Source organism: Pristis pectinata, chromosome 6, assembly GCF_009764475.1.
Source record: "Pristis pectinata isolate sPriPec2 chromosome 6, sPriPec2.1.pri, whole genome shotgun sequence".
Lineage (NCBI taxonomy): Eukaryota > Metazoa > Chordata > Chondrichthyes > Rhinopristiformes > Pristidae > Pristis > Pristis pectinata.
This window is the reverse complement of record NC_067410.1, coordinates 81,141,442-81,160,907: the sequence shown is the minus strand read 5'-3', so window position 1 is coordinate 81,160,907 and position 19,466 is coordinate 81,141,442. Positions and strand designations below refer to the sequence as shown.

The window sequence follows — 19,466 nt, the reverse complement described above, 5'->3', positions numbered from 1 at the left end:
TGTACCTCCTCCCGGATGGTGGTAACGTGAAGAGGGCATGTACCGGCTGGTGAGGGTCATTAATAATGGATACCGCCTCTTGAAGATGTCCTTGATGGCGGGGAGCATTGTGCCCATGATGGAGCTGGCTGAGTCTACAACCCTCTGCAGCCTCTTTCGAACCTGCATATTGGAGCCTCCATACCAGGCAATGATGCAACCAGTCAGAATGCACTCCACGGTATATCTGTAGAAATTTGCAAGTGTCTTTGGTGACATACCAAATTTCCTCAAATTCCTAATGAGGTAGAGCTGCTGGCATGCCTTCTTTGTGATTGCATCAATGTGTTGGGCCCAAGATAGATCCTCTGAGATGTTGACGCCCAGGAACTTGGAGCTGCTTACCCTTTCCACCACTGATCACTCAATGAGGACCTGTGTGTGTTCTCCCGACTTCCCCTTCCTGAATTCCACTATCAATTCCTTGGTCTTGCTGACGTTGAGTGTGAGGTTGTTGTTGCGACACCACTTCACCAGCCAATCTCACTCCCATACGCCTCCTCAACGCCATCTGAGATTACACTGAGATTTTTGATCATGTTATTTTGTATTTAAGGGTCACTAACACTGAACAATGTATCTTTTGAGGGCTGGAAGGGAAAACAGGTTTTCAGATATTTTTTGCATTCCTTAAGCTGCTTTGGATGGAGCCATGTAGAGTATTGTGGGGTAAAAGTAGACAAATAACTCAAAATTAATGTTATTTGGAGAATTTACAAATGGATGTCGTAAGTTTGCCCAGCTTGTACATTTTATATTGTGTCAGAGGACATTTACTCGGATGCACACATTGTTATAACATTAAAAATGTTTGGTTCTCAATGTTCATTTCCTAATGAGAATAGACTGTGTATTACAGATTTTTCCGTATTGGCAATTATTAATTTTCAGGTTCAATGGCACATAAGAACTGAGGGCAAATCCAGTGTGTAGTTTGAATTTTTTAATATAAAACAGGAGTTCAATTTCATAATGTTAATAAATCAGTAACTTTTGATTGTGAACACCATCTGTTACTTCCTGTATGAACTTTTGATTCTTATTATTACTTGATAGCAGATCATTATTTTATAGAAATGCCTCAAGCAATTTGTGATTTAAAAAGTGAGATTCCAAATTTTAACTATTTGTAGTATGTATTTTTAGTATAAATAGACAAGGCAAATAACAAAATTTAAAAAGCATATTTTGATAACTGCAATGATCATTGCAAGGTTTGTTGCTGTGCCAACCACTGTGCTGGTTGATAACATATGACACAACACATTGAGATGCAGTGTCCCTGATGTTTACTGGTATGGAGTTGTGGTTGACAAAAGGAGGATTTATAATATAACAGAGTTTAAGTTTTTTTAAACAAATTCCCCATTTGGAGGCCAGACTGATTGGTGGGCTCTGCTTTCTGTTGAGCGGAAAACACCTTGGAAGAGATCACCTTGGAAGAAGGTAGGCAGTAGAGGGATATGGACCTTATGCAGGCAGATGGGATTACTTTAGATTGGCATCATGGTTGGCACAGACACGGTAGGCTCCAGGGCCTGTTCCTGTGCTGTGCTGTACTGTACTGTTCTGTTCCAAGATTGTGAGATGAAAAAAATAATTGAGCCGTTTAAAGAGAGAGTGTGAATAGTGTGAGGCTAGGCCTTTGGTTTGATTGAAGAAAAGGCTGTTTGAAGATCAAGAGATCAGGAGCGGAGCTGGAGATTGCTAGAAGGTGTAGGATGAGATGAATGGTAGTTTTTGGTAGGTACAGTGTGGTTTCGTTGGTTGGGGTTCATCTTGGATTGGGTGGGGTTGGTCAGGGAAAGATCAGGGGAGAGATGGTTGTTGGTCTTTGAGAATTGGATCATTGATTCTGTGGAAGAGTGTAAAACATCTTTGATTGGAGGGCCTTGGGGAGAGTGCTTTTACTTCTGCTGACAGAGCCTTCAGGTTTATTCACCCAAGTGCCCAATGTTAAAACTGGAGGAGAGATAAAGTCTGATGTAAGTATCCTCAGCTTCAGTGAATTTCTGAACTTCCATCTGTGTCTATCAAACCTGTAAGTGAATTGGTTTGAAGCAGATTGGGTTAGGACTTGATAATTTTTATGCTTTAACTTCATCTATTCTGGGGGTTAAATTTATGTCCAATATCTTTAATCTCTTTTATTGTGGTCATTGATAGGATAGTTGTAAGTCTCAAAGTGTTAATAAGAGCAACCATAATGGGGAGTGTGGGGGATGGGGGGGTGATACCTTTTCCAATCTTCAATAAATGTATTGACCAATTTTGACAGGCTCTGATACCACTGTTGAGGTTCATTGTATGAGAATGGGGATTGGGGATTCACAGTGTTTACAGTCTCTCATCAAATTTAAGAAAGATTGTTAGAGGCCAGTGTTAGAAGCCAGATTGCTGTCAAGCACAAGTCTCATTACCTGCTCAAATACCATGCAAATGCATGGTGACAGGTTCCGTGCCAGATCATGTTTTGGGAGAGGCCTCCTCTTTCAGTCCATCTATCTCATATAAAACAAGAATGCCACTGTATGAATGGCCTGAAAGTTTAAGAGCTTGATTATATAAAGAATGTAAAATTGGTCTAACAGTTTAGATACTTTGAACTTTGAAATTAATTTATCTGCATTTTCAGAAATATTGTATTGTTACTAAGAATTTATTTGTATTTTCAAAGCAATATTTTTAGTCACACCACCATTTCTTATAACAGTCTTGCTTCTGGCTGCTATTTCACTTACACAAGGCAAGATGAGAGTTCCTATTTAATATTAGAAGAACAATTTTATACCTGTTAAAAATTGGTTAGATCACAAGGAAAGGGATACTCTGTAAATCTGGTTATCAAATAAGAAGGACACAAAGGAACTGGAGAAGGTATGAAAAGGTTTATAAAGATTGTGGCAGTGCTGGTTGGTATACTTCTCAGCTGAAGAGGTACATTGCTTAATAGTTTTTTTTGTGTGTGGAGCTTTGTAAGGGATTGATAAGATAGACATGGGAAAATATTTTTGGAATTCTCATCCTTGTTTTTGCCTTGCCTCTATCCCTACCTCTCCTACAATTTACAGACCTCCAAGATATCTGTCCCTTGGGCACTCTGGTTTTAATCACTCTACCTTTCTAGATCAAGCTTCAGCTGCCAAGGCCCTAGGCTGTGAAATTCCTTCCCTAAAGCTCTGCGTATCTCTCTTTCTGTTGCCTGCTTTAGATGCTCTTTAAAACCAAAACCTTTGAGAAGTTTTTGCTCATCTGTCCTTTTAACTCCTTGCAACCTAGTGACAAACTTTAGGAAGCTGGCATACCAGTTTCTTCTGCCAAGACTTTGGTACTGAAAAGAATCCTCTTTGATTTTTTGGGAAGGGGCCAGTTGTGGAAGATCTTATCCTGCAAGACAAAGCACTTTAATGGCCTGATTAATCTCATTGTTCAGTTGTTGTGAATTTGCCTCTGTGTGTATATCTGTCTGTGGGCTTTGAGCTATGAACTTTGAGTTGTACAAATTATTGAGAAGGCATAAGGCACTGAAGAATGTGAAGAATATAAGTGGGTAGCTGGAGAAATGGAGGATTGTGTGAGTGTGTGTGTGCGTGCGTGTGCGCTTAGGTGTGTATACATTTCCGAGGTACAGTTCTAACAGTTAACCTTAGCAAATCCAATGACCTAAAAGGATTTCTTTCTGCACTGCCCCCAGTTGTGTCGCGAGTCATGCCTGGTGATATTTCACCAGGCACTTCCTGTTCCTCCTCATTGTCTTTGCTCTGGTGAGCGCTCTTTGCACACCTGGAGCTGAGGACATGCCTCCTCCTGTTGTCCTTTTTTGGAAATGAGTCTTAAATCTGAATAAAGCAAACTATGATGATATGAGGAATGAGTTGGCTATGGTAGATTGGAAAAACAAATTAAAAATGATGACAGTAAACCAGCAATGGCTAACTTCTAAAGAATTGAAAATTTACAAGATATAGTATACTGCATAACTGTATGTGTGTATGTATGTGTGTGTGTATATATATATATATATATATGTGTGTGTGTGTGTGTGTATAATATAATGTATATATATAATATAATGTGTGTGTGTGTGTGTGTGTGTGTGTGTGTGTGTGTACACACACACACACATACATACATACACATATATATGTACCTTCCTTTTAAGGCAAGACAAAACCAAGCTGGAAAAATGGTTCAGCCATGGCTATCAAGAGAAGTTAAAGATAGTATTAGATCAAGGGAAAAAGCTTGTAACTTTGCCAAAAGTTGCAGGAAGCCTGGGGATTCGGAACATTTCAGAATTCAGCAAGAGGGAACTAAAGCATCGACAAGGAAAACAAAAGCAGAATACGAGAGTTGGCAAGTAACAAACATGAAAACAGTTTGCAAGATCTTCTACATATATATGTAAAAAGGAAAAAAAAAAGTCAATGTGGGCATCTCCCTCTCTTACACACACAGATGAGAAATTGTGTTGGATTAATAAAGAAATGGCAGAGAAATTAAATAAATATTTTGTGTGTGACTTCACGGAAAACCTCCTGGTAATGGAGAAGGCCTACACATAAAAACTAATAGGGCTGAATAGCAATAAATCTCCAGGTCCTGATGAACTGCATTACAGAATTTTGAAGGAAGTGGCTCTGGAGATAGTGGATGCACTGGCTATCACTATAAAATTCCTTGGATTTTAGAATGGTTCCCACAGATTAAACAATAGCAAATATGACTTCACTATTTAAGAAAGGAGGAAAAGAGGAGAGGAAAAGCTATGGACCAGTTACCTTGCTATCAGTGGTAGAAAAAATGCTAGTTTGTACTATTGAGGAAGTAGTAACAGGGCACTTGGAAAATGAGGATAGGATTAGGCAGAGTCAATGTAGATTCATGAAAGGGATGCTTGACATAATTAAGGATAGAAATAAATGGGTCAGTTATGGGTTGAGAGTCTGGGGCTAATGGATTGCCATAGGGATCAGTGTCCGGGACCCTGCTGTTCACATTCTATAATGAGTGATTTGAATGAAGGAATCAAGTGTAATACGCCCAGGTTTATTGATACTACTAAGGTAGGTGGCACTGTGTGTTATGAGGAGGATGGAAAGAAGGCTGAGGAGGATATAGACAGATTAAGCATAAATGGGTTAAATAGATAAGGATATGGCAATTAGAAAATAATATTGAAAAATGTTAAGTCCTCCACTTTGGTGTAACACATAAAGATGTAGAGTTTCTTTTAAATGTTAAGAGATTAAAAAATGAATTTGGAGGGACCTGCGTGTCTTGCCCATGAATTACTGAGAGTTAATATGCAGGTGGTACAGAGACCAAGTGCAGCAAAGGTTTGCTATGTTGATTCTTGGACTGATGGGTTTATCAGATGAGGAAGGATTCAGCAAACTAGGCCTGTACTCTCTTAAGTTTAGAAGAATGAGAGGTTAATTCATTATACAGGTCAGTTACAGGGATAATGTTTCTCTGCCTGGGGTATCCAGAAACAAGAATCACCATCTCAAATTTAGAGGTAGGCCATGTAGCTTAGGAGGTTAATTGGCCTCTGTAAATTGCCCCTAGTGTGTAGGTGAGAGGTAGCATTTGGCGAGTGTAGATGGGAATGTGGAGAGAATAAAAGATATAGGATTAATGTAGGATGAGTGTAAATGAGTGGTTGATGGTTGTTGTACACTCATTGGACTGTATTACTCTATCATATCATTAATTTTTGCACCTTCTCCAGGACTTCTGCAGTTCTTACTATATGACCAGAATTCAGAGTAGACCATGTGTAATATAACAACAGAATTTTAATATTATTTCTCTGCCTTTCTATTTTATTGCTCTAAAAATGAACCCCAGTTCTTTGTTGGCTTTTTAAGGCATTAAACTGCATTGCTCCTTTGGTGATTTGTTTCTCTTTACTCCCAAATCCTTTATCAATTTTTAATTTTTGCTCATTCATAAAATCCATCATTAGGGTCTGTATGCTCAAAACTCTCCATAAGTGTACATCACCACAACCTTCATTATTTATCCTAGCATTTAAAATCATAGCTCATAATAACATATTAATTTTACTTTTGTGTTCTATATCTACGTGATCTTGTTTAGTTGTAGAGTACTCCAACTTCACCTTGGTATGCCCTCGTCCAGGCATTCTTGTTCCCAGTTCCACTCCATTATAGCCATCATCCACTTTACCTGTTTTGACATTTACGGAATATAACTCAAATCATCTAAGTATATTGGGGAACTAATCAATATTAATAAATTAGTACAGTATTATTCTTAAATCAGTATTAATATAATTATCATTTGTGGTGGGAGTATATTGATACCTCAGAAGTGAAAACACGCTGTGATGTTAATTATCTTTTGCTTTTTTGTTGAACTACTTGTAATTTTGGTCATCAATACTAGTTCTTATATTATTTCCTTTCAAAATATGTTATTAGCATGGATTGTTATGGAAATTGACATGACTTGAAAAGTAAATAATTTTGAAAACAAATCATTTTCATTCAATAGTACATTTAGTAAAAATGAGAAAATTCTGAAAGACTATTTTTCCTATAATGCATTAACTGTGGTGAGTCTACACCTAGAAATAAGATGATGTCACGTCATGTTTATATTGCTACAGCATTCCTCTGGGAACAATAAGGAGGTTACACAACCTGCATGTCTTGCATACAGGGGGATGGGACTTCTTTAAAAAAAAGAGAGACAGAGGAGAAAAAAAGCACAATGCCACTAAATATTAGAGAGAAGTTGTAGAAAGTAGAGAAGAATGGGGTGGTAAAAGAAGGTAGGCAAAGGTAGGATATGGACCTTGTGCAGGCGGATGGGATTACTTTAGCGTGGCATCATGGTTCGCACAGACACCGTAGGATGTAGGGCCTGTTCCTGTGCTGTACTGTTCCAAGATTGTGAGATGAAAAAATAATTGAGCCAATTAAAGAGAGAGTGTGAATAGTGTGAGGCTAGGCCTTTGGTTTGACTGAGAAAAAGGGTTTTTGACCCCAGACCCGGCATGGGATTCTGTTGTACCAGACAGGTGTGATTGCTGCAATCCTAAATGCTTTTGAGTCCTAGACTACCTACAGTAGGCACCTCAAGGCACTAGAAAGTTCCTCCCAATGTTGTCTCTTTAAAATCCTCAAGTCACTGAAAGGATAAGCCAACCAGTGTCAGCTTCCTCTCCCAGGCTAACATTCCTAGTGTTGAGACCCTAAATGCCCATAGTCAGCTCTGTTGGGCAGGCCATGTCATTCACATGCCCAACACCAGGCTCCTGAGATAACCCTCTATTTCAAACTCTGTCATGGGAGGAGATTAGTAGATGGACAAAGGAGAAGATTCAAGGATGTATTCAAAGCCTCCTTGAAAAAATGTAACATCCCCATTGAATCATAGAGTCAGACAGGCACAGAAACAGCCTCTTCCATGCTGACCATAAACTGAACAGAACAATGCATCTATATTTGTTATATTTACTAGCAGTTGGTCAATAGCCTCCTATGCCTTGGCAATATAGTGCTCATCTAGATATTTGTTCAACGTTGTTAGAGTACCTGCTCCATCACCTTCTCAGACAGTGCATTCCAGATTGCAACCATCTTCTGGGTGATTTTTTTTTCTCACGTCCCCTCTAACCTTCTCACCTTAAACCTATGCCCTCTGGTTTTAGACTTCTATGTTTTAGGGACATGTCATAAATTATAGATTTTTTTAAAGGTAGTGATCAAAATTATCGTTGGTTTATTAAGCCAAAATTACTTAATATTTTTTGTCATCCATATATTTACTCGGGTTTTCTGATATTCTGCAAGTTTTGTTCATAATTTTCAACCCATTGTCTAAATTATTCCATATATAAAAAAATTCAAAGCTGTGTAAAAGAGTTTGGTTTAAGATTTTAGAGCATTTAGGCTTTCATTTGGGTTTGCACTGTTCTTTTGTGGCTTGTAACAGCCACAAAATTTTATTTTTTTTGTAATTTTATTATATTGTATTATATTATATTATATATATTATATATATATAATATTATATATATATTATATTATATATATAATATATTGTAATTTTATTAGCCATACTTTCCCATAGCTTCAATTAATATAAATATCTTATTGGTTAATCAGATTTTATAATTGTTGTATTAATTTCAATAGAATTTGCTAAAATTCACCAGTCCAGATATGGTAGGCTATAGAAAGGATATTTAATGCACAACATTTATCACTCCTCATCTGGAGAACTCAGGACTCTAAAATCACGATAGATCTTGCATTCCTTCATCAGAAAAAAGTGATTCCATCCTTATTTCCAAACTAATTCATGACATGTGGGCCCAACATATGATTTTGATCCTAAATTGGTAAATTGGTTTATTATTGTCACATGTACTGAGGTACAGTGAAAAACTTGTCCTGCATACTGTCCATACAGATCAATTCATTACAACATTGCATTGAGGTAGTACAAGGGAAAACAATAAGGGTGCAGAATAGAGTGCTACAGTGCAGAGAAAGTGCAGTGCAGGTAGACAGTAAGATGCAAGGTCACAACGAGGTAGATTGTGAGATCAAGAGTCAATCTTACCTTCAATAGTCTTATAACAATGGGATAGGAGCTGTCCTTGAGGCTGGTGGTATGTGCTTTCATGCTTTTGTATCTTCTGCCCAATGGGAGGGGGGAGAAGAGAGAATGTCCGGGGTGGGTGGGATCTTTGATTATGCTGGCTGCTTTACCGAGGCAGCAAGAAGTGTAGACAGAAACCATGGAGAGGAGGCTGGTTTCTGTGATGTGCTGTGTTATGTCCACAACTCTCTGCAGTTTCTGGTGGTCAGGGGTAGAGCAGTTGCCATTACAAGCTGTGATGAATCTGGATAGGATGCTTTCTGTGGTGCATTGGTAAAAATTGGTGAGGATCAAAGGGGACATACCAAATTTCTTTAGCCTCCTGAGGAAGTAGAGGCACTGGTGAGCTTTCTTGGACAGGGTACTGGTGATGTTCACTCCTAAGAACTTGAAACTTTCAACCCTCTTGACTTCAGCACTGTTGATTTAAATGTGCACTGCCCCCCTTCTTGAAGTCAATGACCAGCTCTTTTGTTTTGCTGACATTGAGAGAAAGGTTGTTGTCATTAACACCATGTCACTAGGCTCTCTATCTCCTTCCTGTACTCCAAGTCGTCATTATTTGAGATATACCCACTATAGTAGTATCATCTGCAAACTTGTAGATGGAGTTAGAGCAGAATCTGTCCATGCAGTCGTGTGTGTATTGGGAGGAGAGTAGGGGGCTGAGGACGTAGCCTTGTGGGGTGCCAGTGTTGAGAATAATTGTGGCGGAGGTGTTGCTGCCTATTCTTACTGATTGCGGTTTGTTGGTCAGGAAGTCAAGGATCCAGTTCCAAAAGGAGAAGTTGAGTCCCAGGTTTAGGACTTTGGAGATAAATTTGCTTAGAATTATAATATTGAAGGTGGAGCTGTAGTCTATAAACAATAGTCTAACAATAGTCTCTACTGTCCAGATGCTCAAGAGATGAGTGTAGGGCCTGGGAGATGGCATTTGTTTCGGCTGTAGGCAAATAGTAGTGAGTTGAGGTTGTGTGGGAGGCTGGAGTTAATGCATGCCATGACCAGCATCTCGAAGCACTTCATGATGGTGGATGTCAGAGCCATCAGGCGATAGTCATTTAGGCATGTTACCTTGTTTTTCTTGGGTACCAGGATGATAGTGGTCTTCTTGAAGCAGGTAGGAACATCAGATTGAAGCAAGGATAAGTTAAAAATGTCTGCAAATACCCCCACCAGCTAATCTGCACAGGAACTAAGGACACAGCCAGGGACACCATCCAGCCATGTTGCTTTCCGCGGGTTCACTCTCCAGGAGACTGATCTTATGTCCATAACGGTGACTGTGGGTTCAGTGCATTGGAGGCTGTTGGGGTGGGTGGTGACATTCCAATCCCCTTCTGTTCAAAATGTGTATAGTATGCATTAAACTCATCGGGAAGGGATGCACTGTTGTCAGCAGTGTTGCCTGACTTCGTTTTGTAGCCCATCTTATGAGGATAGGTTGAGTGAGCTAGGGCTTTTCTCTTTGGAGAGGAGGATGAGAGGTGACTTGATAGAGGTGTACAAGATGATAAGAGGCATAGATGGAGTGGACAGTCAGAGACTTTTTCCCAGGGCGACAATGGCTGACATGAGGGGACATAATTTTAAGGTGATTGGAGGAAGGTATAAGGGGGATGTCAGGGGTAAGTTTTTTTACACAGACAGTGGTGGGTGCATGGAACGCACTGCCGGCAGAGGTTGTGGGGGCAGATACATCAGAGACATTTAAGAAACTCTTAGATAGACACATGAATGATAGAAAAGTGGAGGGCTATGTGGGAGGGAAGGGTTAGATAGATCTTAGAGCAGGATAAAATGTCAGCACAACATTGTAGGCCGAAGGGCCTGTACTGTGCTGCTGTGTTCTATGTTCTATAGCATGTAAGCCCTGGCACAGCTGACAGCTGGTCTGGGACTCTTATTTTGAACTGATATTGTCTCTTGGCATCCCTCATAGCTTTATGGAGGTTGTATCTTGATTCGAAGCTTGACTTCAAAATAGTTGTTACTGGTTCTGGCAAAATTGAATTGTTTGCTTTATGTAAATTTGTCAGATTCGTTACCAGCAATGAATAATGTTTATCACAGGAACGGAGTTATAAGGGTGTTAAAAGTTATCAATTAGTAATGTTCTCCACAAACTAGATACCTTCAAACAATATCATTTTAATAATTTATGCCCTATATGTGCTTTATTTATTTGTTCTGACAAAGGACAAACTCAGTAAATATTTGCCTTGTATATTAACAGAGAAGGTACAAGTTTAAAAACTATACAATTTAATTTTTATTAAAAGGATTTTTTAAAACCTGAACTGTACATTTAAGAAATGGTTCCATTCAGCTAATAGCAGATGCTTCAATACTCTGATATATGTAACAAGTATTGTTTAATCTATATAGCAAGTCTTATTTACCTGTTCATTGCTCAAGGCAACAGCAATTAAGGATGAATAGGTGCTAAATTTTCCAGAAAAATATTACAAACAATTGCATATTAAATAGATACTATTGAGTTCTCAGAAACATTCCTTCCCTTGACGACATGCAATGATAATCACCTCTAGCATTTGTTCTGTACAAGCACATTATTTCATTTAAATTCTTAAATGGAAATATCCTTTTAATCAATGGACGATGGTTGACAGTTGTCAAGACGTGAACATTTTCTTTTTTACTGAAGTGCCAGTACAAATACAATACAGTTCATATGAAGTAGAAGTCTTGTTTTATATTTATGGACTCCAGGGTACTCTGTAAGTAGTTTTGGTGGGAGGGAGTTTAACATTGTGGCTCTGTCCTCCCTTTTTCAGTCAATGCATCATTTCAGTTTAATGATTTTGTTTATCATGAGGGAATTGTATGGCCTGTTTTGGGAAGTCAGTTTTAGTACCTAAGAAATTGTGTTTATTTTATACTTGCAGTAATGTTAATTATTTTGGAGACATGACTTTATTTCCACAGTGTTAGTGGATCATTTTATAACGGAGCTGAAAATTAATGTAATTCACTGATAATGCCAGGCCTCTAAACACAGCTCTCTTCATGGGAAGGAAGTATTCTGTCATTAACTCAAAGAATGATTAAAAAAAAAGCATGGTTCAATGGTAATATTTTGTTCGTTACTAACAACAAATTCATGTCAGATCTGAGATGTTGAGAATCTGCAAGCCTGAGTGTGTGATTCACAAAAGGCAGGGACAACAAGCAAATAGGAAAGTTGAAGAATGTTTATTGCTGGAGGAATTGAACACTAAAAGTGGGTGGTTATGAATCAGTTATATAGGACATTGGTGAGACCGCATGTGGAGTACTGTGTACAGTATTGTTCTCCTAAATTAAAAGAGTTGGAGTGCAGGCAGTTTAGAGGTTTATGAGACTAATACCTGAAATGTGTGGAGACACAAGATGCTGGAATCTGAAGCAACAAACAGTCTGTTAGAAGAACTCAGCAGGTCAAACAGTCCTGATGCACCGTTTCTGACTGCTGAATTCCTCCAACAGATTATTTGTTGCTCCCGAAATGGGTGAGTTGGTTTGTTTCAGGAGGAAAGGTTGGCCATGCTAGGCTTGTATCCACTGGAGTTTAGCTGAGTGAGAGGGGATTTGATTGAGACATATAAGATTCTTAGAACTCTGAGCAAGGTGGATGTGGAGAAGATATTTGTTTTCTTGGGAGAATCTGGAATGAGCAGTCACTTTTTAAAAATAAGCGGTTACCCATTTAAGACTGAATTGAGGTGAAATGTTTCTCTCTGAGGTTGTGAATCTTTGGAACTGTCTTCCTCAAAGAGATTCTTGCAATATTTTTAAAGTTAGAAATAGATAGATTCTTGATAAGCAAAGTGATGAAAGGTTACCAAGGGTTGATGGGAATGTAGAATAATCTGTTCAGCCACACTGGAGCAAGTTCAAGGGCTGAGTGGCCTTCTAATTTGTATATTCATATGTAAATGATTAATAGCAATATTATTATCTTTAAAATCATCAGAAGTGTGATGCTGAATTATACTGCAATTCCTCACCTAAATATGCCAGAGTCAATCCAGAAAATTATTATCAGCAATGTGGAACACATTATAACCAATCCCAATTACTTCCTCTTCCATTAGTTGACAGCAAGGGTCACCTTATTATTAATCAGGAATGAAAACTTTGATATTTTTTTTCCTGGTCCAACCCAAGAACACTGGAGATAATTTTATTCCCAGATTGTTACAAATTGAGGTTGGATTACTCAAGACAAACCAGAAATTGAATGCACTTTGTATAATTCAGTATACCACTGAATATGATGTACATATTTACTCATGGGGATAAATATTGGAAATGCTAAGTGTTTCAAAATTGTGTTTTTATTTCACATTTCTAGCATCTGCAGTTTTTCGTTTAATAAACCTTTAGAGAAGTTAGGCTTAACAGTGTTGCAAGTTTAGTGAAGCAAAACATTAATCAAAGGTGATCAATCAAAGCAGTGGGAAGGACAGCTTTAGCCTGATCAGTGGAATTCCTCAAATATTTAACCTAATTGATAAGTAATGTGATTGACATTTACAGTATGTATGATGAGTGAATATTTGATTTTTTTTGAGCGATTTGTGATTGAAATGAAGAAAGTTGTTTTCAAATTGTGTAATTAAACAATGATGGTTCTAAATTGGCAATTATTATTTACATGGTGTATTTCACATACTTGCAGTGTCTCAAATTTTATTAAAATGACAGATGCTGGAAACATTCATTAGATCAGACAGCATCTGTGAAAAAAGAAACAGAATTCTGGTTGAAGAACTGGGAAAGAGAAAACAAGTTAGTTTTAAATTGCACAGAGTGTGGTGGGTTACAGGACAAAAGGAATATTTTTGATTGGGTGAGGCCAGGGTTGCTTGGGTATAGGCTGTTGATGAAATTCTTCAATATTAGCTTTGCTTTTTTTTCAGCCTGACTTGCTGGACCTTTTCTACAGCTCTCCATTTTGCAGCTTTAAAACTCCTTTGCTTACATTCTCACTCTCAAACACCCATCATTAAAATATCAACCAGATAACTTCATCCTCTATCTAGCCTATCTCCACAAAACACTGGCTTCACCCATCAAAGACATTCTCTTTATCCTATTCATGCTTCCCCAACCTTCTGTGCAACGTAAAGCCAGTTTGTTTTTTCTCTTTTCTAATTCTGACAAAGATACTTCAACCTAACAAGTTAACTCTGATTTTCTGTGCCTTTTTCCAATTTGCTGCCTGACCTACTGACTGTTGCCAACATTTTCTGTTTATATGTCCCAGGTGTTTCTCAGCCAATGAAATACTTTTGAATTGTAGTCACTGTAATGATAGAGGTAAGCATAACAGTCAATGTGTACAAATCGAGGTCCCACAAACAACATTGAAATAGTTGACTGAATAATTTGTCTTAGTGGCATTGATTGAGAGAGAAGTTTTGGGCGGGTCATTGAGAATATTCCTTGCGTTTCTTTGAATACTGCCATGTATCCATCTGTATAGGCTGATGTGTCTTGGGACTTGGCCAAAGATTCCTGATTTAATATGGGGTGGTGCACATAGTCACTATCAGATTATATGGTTCTTGGTGAATGGAAAAAATTACATTCATCATGAAAGTAAATCTAAATGTAATAATGAGCAGGATATGCTAAATATTCTTTTCTCTTTTTTTAATCTTGAGTTTGCTAAAGTACTGAAATATTTTGAATAAATTTACTGCTTGGGGCTCTTAACATTTAAACAGCTCGATAAACCATATTTTAAATGATGGAAGGGTGTGTATAATGTCCCCAATGTGCGAGAAGGAAACTTACTTCTTGTGTCTCTTGGCTGAAAGGGAGTTACTGGAAGAAATATGTGCTGTATGTGTATTTGGCTGACCTCAGGGTTGAGCAGATTTCAACCTCCTTTGAAACTAAAGGCAAGCAGTTTTCTAAATATTTTGGGAGTGCTTAAAAGCCTAAGAAATTCAACATAAATTGAATCAATATTTTCAAGTAAATTAACATAGGGCATTAATTTTTATTCTCTGTTACCATAACCAAAAGTAGTTTGATGTTCCACATACAGCTTGTGGTAAGCTTAATGTTTCTTTTTGAATGATATGGTTTTAAGGAGTACACCGGCTCTTGTTTCAGGGATAACATTGACATGATGCTATGAATGATTTTGAAGAAGTGGGTATTAATCTAAATTTCGAATTGAGGAACAGGATGTGATGTAGATCCATATAAATGGTACGTGGAAAGGTGGCCGGTAGTGGATTTAGGACCAGTGATAGAGAAATAATCCAAGTCTCATTGGCAGGTAAAACTAAGGCTAAAGGGAAATACTGTGGCTGCAGGATATGTGAAATAAAAATAGAAAATGTTGAAAATGCTCATTAGATCAAAGCTTTTAAGATGAAAGGCCATTGTTCTGAAAGATTAACATTTCTCCATAAATGCTGTTGGTTCTGCTGCGTTTATTTTGAATGTTAATCTATTACATGCAGAAGATTTCACCAAGAGGCAATATATAGATAAGGAACAAGAAGGGACCATCAGTAGATCCTTTTGATTCATTGGTGACTGCATGAAATGAAGGAGAAGATATTGGTGGAGATGTACTGACTGGCCCATATCTAATAATGGATCAAGATGCTCCATAGAATTGGGTAAAGGAAGAGACCCAATAGAAGACAGCATGACAAATTATGCCAAACAAATCCTATTCAGAGGTTGAGAGCATAAAAAGAAATAATATGTCATGATCACAGACACATGGGGTGCAGTTGATTATTTTTGCTGGAGTAGTCTCAGTGCTCTGGCATGAATAGAGAATGGACAGGAGGGATTCAGAAAAGGTACTGAAGGAAAGCTGGTGCAGAGCTGGAAGATCACAACACACTTGAGGATCTCAATGAATAAAGACAGATTGGAAAAAAACAGCTTGATTCATCCACTCTATTGAGCCAACCTCTTATCTCCAATTTGCAGTTGCTCAGGATCCTCTAATCCCTCATTTTCTTTCTCCCCTCTCTATTTTAATAAGGGGTGTGGAAAGAAGGTGGGTATTGTGGTTGTGATGGATGAACACTCCAAATTCCAGAAAATTATTATTATTTTGGTTTGCTGAAGAACTGTGCTGCTTAAACACTTAGATCTAGAGATTTGTTAGCGTAACACCCAAAATGCAGTCTTGGTGAAGATGAAAATTGCATTAACACAGTGAGCCCCAATTTTGCACTTGTTTCTGTGACATTGCCAGTCGTTAATAAGGGTGTACTTTTTGGTGAAAAAAATATTATAAACCTTAGTGCTCTTTTGTTGGTGTCAGGCTTACCCTAATGATGTCAATAGTGACAGAGTGCCCAAACTTTGTTTCTGGCAACATTTTTAACCATGTAGGCCTAAATCATAACTGTCATTCTCCATAGGACAAAGTTATTAATAACACTGAAAGCTGAAATGGAATGTTATTTAAAGGTTAAAGGCAGAGTGGTGCTCAACTCTCTGTAAAACAAGCTGCAAGTAGACTGACCCAAATTGGAGTCCTAGTCCCACGTTCCCCCTGGGTGGCTTCATTAATGAAGTGGCCAGAAGTGCCAGAAGAAATCCTGCAAAAAGCAAAATGGTGTCATGTTTATAGAGTCATAAAGCAATACAGCACGGATACAGGCCTTCGGCTCAACAAGTCCATGCAGTCCACAGTGCCCACTGAGCTGGTCCCAATTCCCTGAGTTTGGCCCTTATCCCTCCAAGCCCCACCCCTGCATGTACCTATCCAAGTGCTTCTTAAGTGATTACTATTGTACCTGCCTCAGCCACTTCCTCTGGCAGCTCATTCTACATACTCACTACCCTCTGCGAGAAAAAGCTGCCCCTCAAGACCCTTTTAAATCTTTCCCCTCTCACCCTAAATTTATGTCCCCTAGTTTTGGACTCCCCTGCCCTGGGGGAGAAACTGCTACCATCCACCTTATCTATGCCCCTCATGATTTTATAAACCTCTATAAGATCACCCCTCATTCTCCTATGCTCCAAGGAATAAAGACCTTGCTTGGCCAACCTCCCCCTATATCTCAGGCCCTCCAGTCCTGGCAACATCCTCGTAAATCTTTTCTGCACTCTTTCCAGTTTAACTACATCTTTCCTATAAGAGGGTGACCAAAACTGTACACAGTACTCCTAGTGCGGCCTCACCAATGACTTATACAACTGCAGCATAATGTCCCAACTCCTATACTCAGTGCCCTGACTGATGAAGGTCAGCATGCTAAATGCCTTTTTCACCACCCTGTCTACTTGTGACGATGCTTTCAATGAACTATGCATTTGTTTACTAGGTCCCTCTGTTCCATGACACTTCCTAGTGCCCTACCCTTCACAGTATAAGTCCTATGCTGGTTTGACTTTCCAAAATACGTCACCTCACATTTATCTGTATTGAAATCTGTTTGTCAATCCTCCGCCAACTTCCCTAACTGATTAAGATCCTGCTGTAATCCACAATAACCTTCTTCACTATCAACAACACCTCCTAATTTCGTGTCATCTGCAAATTTACTCATCAAGCCTTGTGCATTCACATCCAACTTCATTTATATAAATAACGAATAACAAGGGTCCCAACACCAAACCCTGCGGCACACCTCTAGTCACCGGCCTCCATTCCGAGAAACAATCTTCAACCACCACCCTCTGCTTCATACCTCCGAGCCAATTTTGAATCCACCTAACTCTCTCTCCCTGGATTCCATGGGACCTAACCTCCAGACCACCCTACCACGTGGGACCTTTTTGAAGGCTTGCTAAAGTCCAAATAGACAACATCCACTACCCTACCCTCATCTACCATTTTGATTACCTCTTCAAAAAACTCTAAAAGATTCATCAAGCACGACTTTCCACACACACAAAGCCATGCTGACTCCTCCTAATCAGAGACTGTCTATCCAACTGCTGGTAGATCCTGTCCCTCAGAATTACCTCCAGTAACTTCCCCACTACTGATGTTAGGCTGACCAGCCTGTAGTTCCTGGCCTATCCTTGCTACTTTTCTTAAACAAAGGAACAACATTAGTCACCTTCCAGTCTCTGGGAACTTCATCGGTGGCTAACGCTGAAGCAAAAATCTCTGCGAGTGCCTCCACAATTTCTCCTCTAGCCTCCCACAAAGTCCTAGGATGCACTTGGTCAGACCCTGGGGATTTATCCACCTTAATGCGCTGTCAGGCTGCAAATACCTGCTCCCTGGTAATATGGATGTCCTCCAAAACATCTTCACTATTTCGATCATCTCTTGAGCAACCATGATTTTCTCCATAGTGAATACCGAGGAGAAATATTTGTTAAAAATCCCACCCATGTTCTTTGGCTCAAGGCATAGGCAGCCCTGCTGATCTCTAATGGGACCTACTCTCTCCTTGGCCACCCTTTTACTCTTAATAGAACTATAGAACCTCTTGGGATTTTCCTTAACCTTAACCTTACCTGCCAGATCCATCTCATACCCTGCCCTCCTGTTTTCCCTCTTGAGAGTGTTCTTAATCTTTTTATAGTCATCAAGGGATTCATTCACCCCCAACCTCCTAAACACAATATATGCTACCTTTTTCTTGACCAGAGACTCAATATCTCTCATCAGCCAAGGTTCTCTAAACTTGCCAGATTTACTCTTCATTCTAACAGGAACAGCTGATCTTGGACTCATGATATCACACTCTTAAAAGCCTCCCACTTGCCATTCATTCTTTTCCCTTCAAACAGGCTCACCCAGTTGACCTCTGATAGATCCTGCCTAATTCCCCCAAAACTAGCCCTGCTCCAGTTTAGGACCCTAACCCGTGGACCTGTCCTATTCTTTTTTTATCACTTATCTTAAAAGTAATAGAATTATGGTCACTAGAGCCAGAGTGCTCCCTGACTGCCACCTCAGTTACCTGCCTACCTTGTTCCCGAAGAGAAGGTCCAGTATTGCACCCTCCCGATTAGGGCCCTGTATATATCGATTCAGGAAACTTTCCTAGACACATTTCACAAATTCTCCCCCCTACCACCCCCCGCCCTTCCAGTCCAGGCTCTTAACACTCTGTGTACAGTTTTGGTCAATACCAGGGAAATTAAAATCTCCCATTAATACAACCCTATTATTCTTACAACTATGAGCAGTTTCTTGACCCACCTGCTCCTCTAGTTTCCGCTGATGATTGGGGGTTTGGGGGGTTCTATGATACAGCCCTACTGGAGTGACCCTCCCCTTCTTGTTTCTAAGTTCTACTCATATGGCCTCACTGGACAATTCCCCAAGAATGTCATCTTAAAGTACTGGTGTTACATCCTCCCTTATCAAAAAGGCAACACCCCCTCCTCGCTTACCTATATCTCTGTCATGCCTGTAGCATCTGTATCTTGGAATATTGAGCTGCCAATATATCAGATTGTGAAGAAATACAAATCTAAAGAAATACCATCCAACAAAATAGGTAGCATTTGTGCCAGGAAGTTACCATTGAGATGTCAGGGAGGGCACGAGCGCATTTGATGAATTCCAGCACTTTTAGAAGCCTCGTGTATGGTCAAATGCTCCTTCCAAGTATGATTGCAAAGATTGCATTTATCAAAAAATAAAAGATTCCTCGCTTCACTGGTTGAGTGTTTAACTTCTGCAATCCAGTAATGAGCTGCAGTATCATATCTTAGCAGAGACAGCCTGCAAAGATTCTGAGATCGGGGTGACCCTGACTTCTACTGTGCAAGAAGTGCAGCCGCTTGACTGTTTGCCACTGGGAGTTTTTCTAGCACATCACTGGCAA

General features: G+C 39.2%; 1 protein-coding gene across 1 annotated transcript in view; it reads left to right on the top strand.

Moving 5' to 3' along the window:
- lekr1 (leucine, glutamate and lysine rich 1) overlaps positions 1 to 19,466 on the top strand; it is a 105,811-nt gene that overhangs the window by 19,173 nt on the left and 67,172 nt on the right.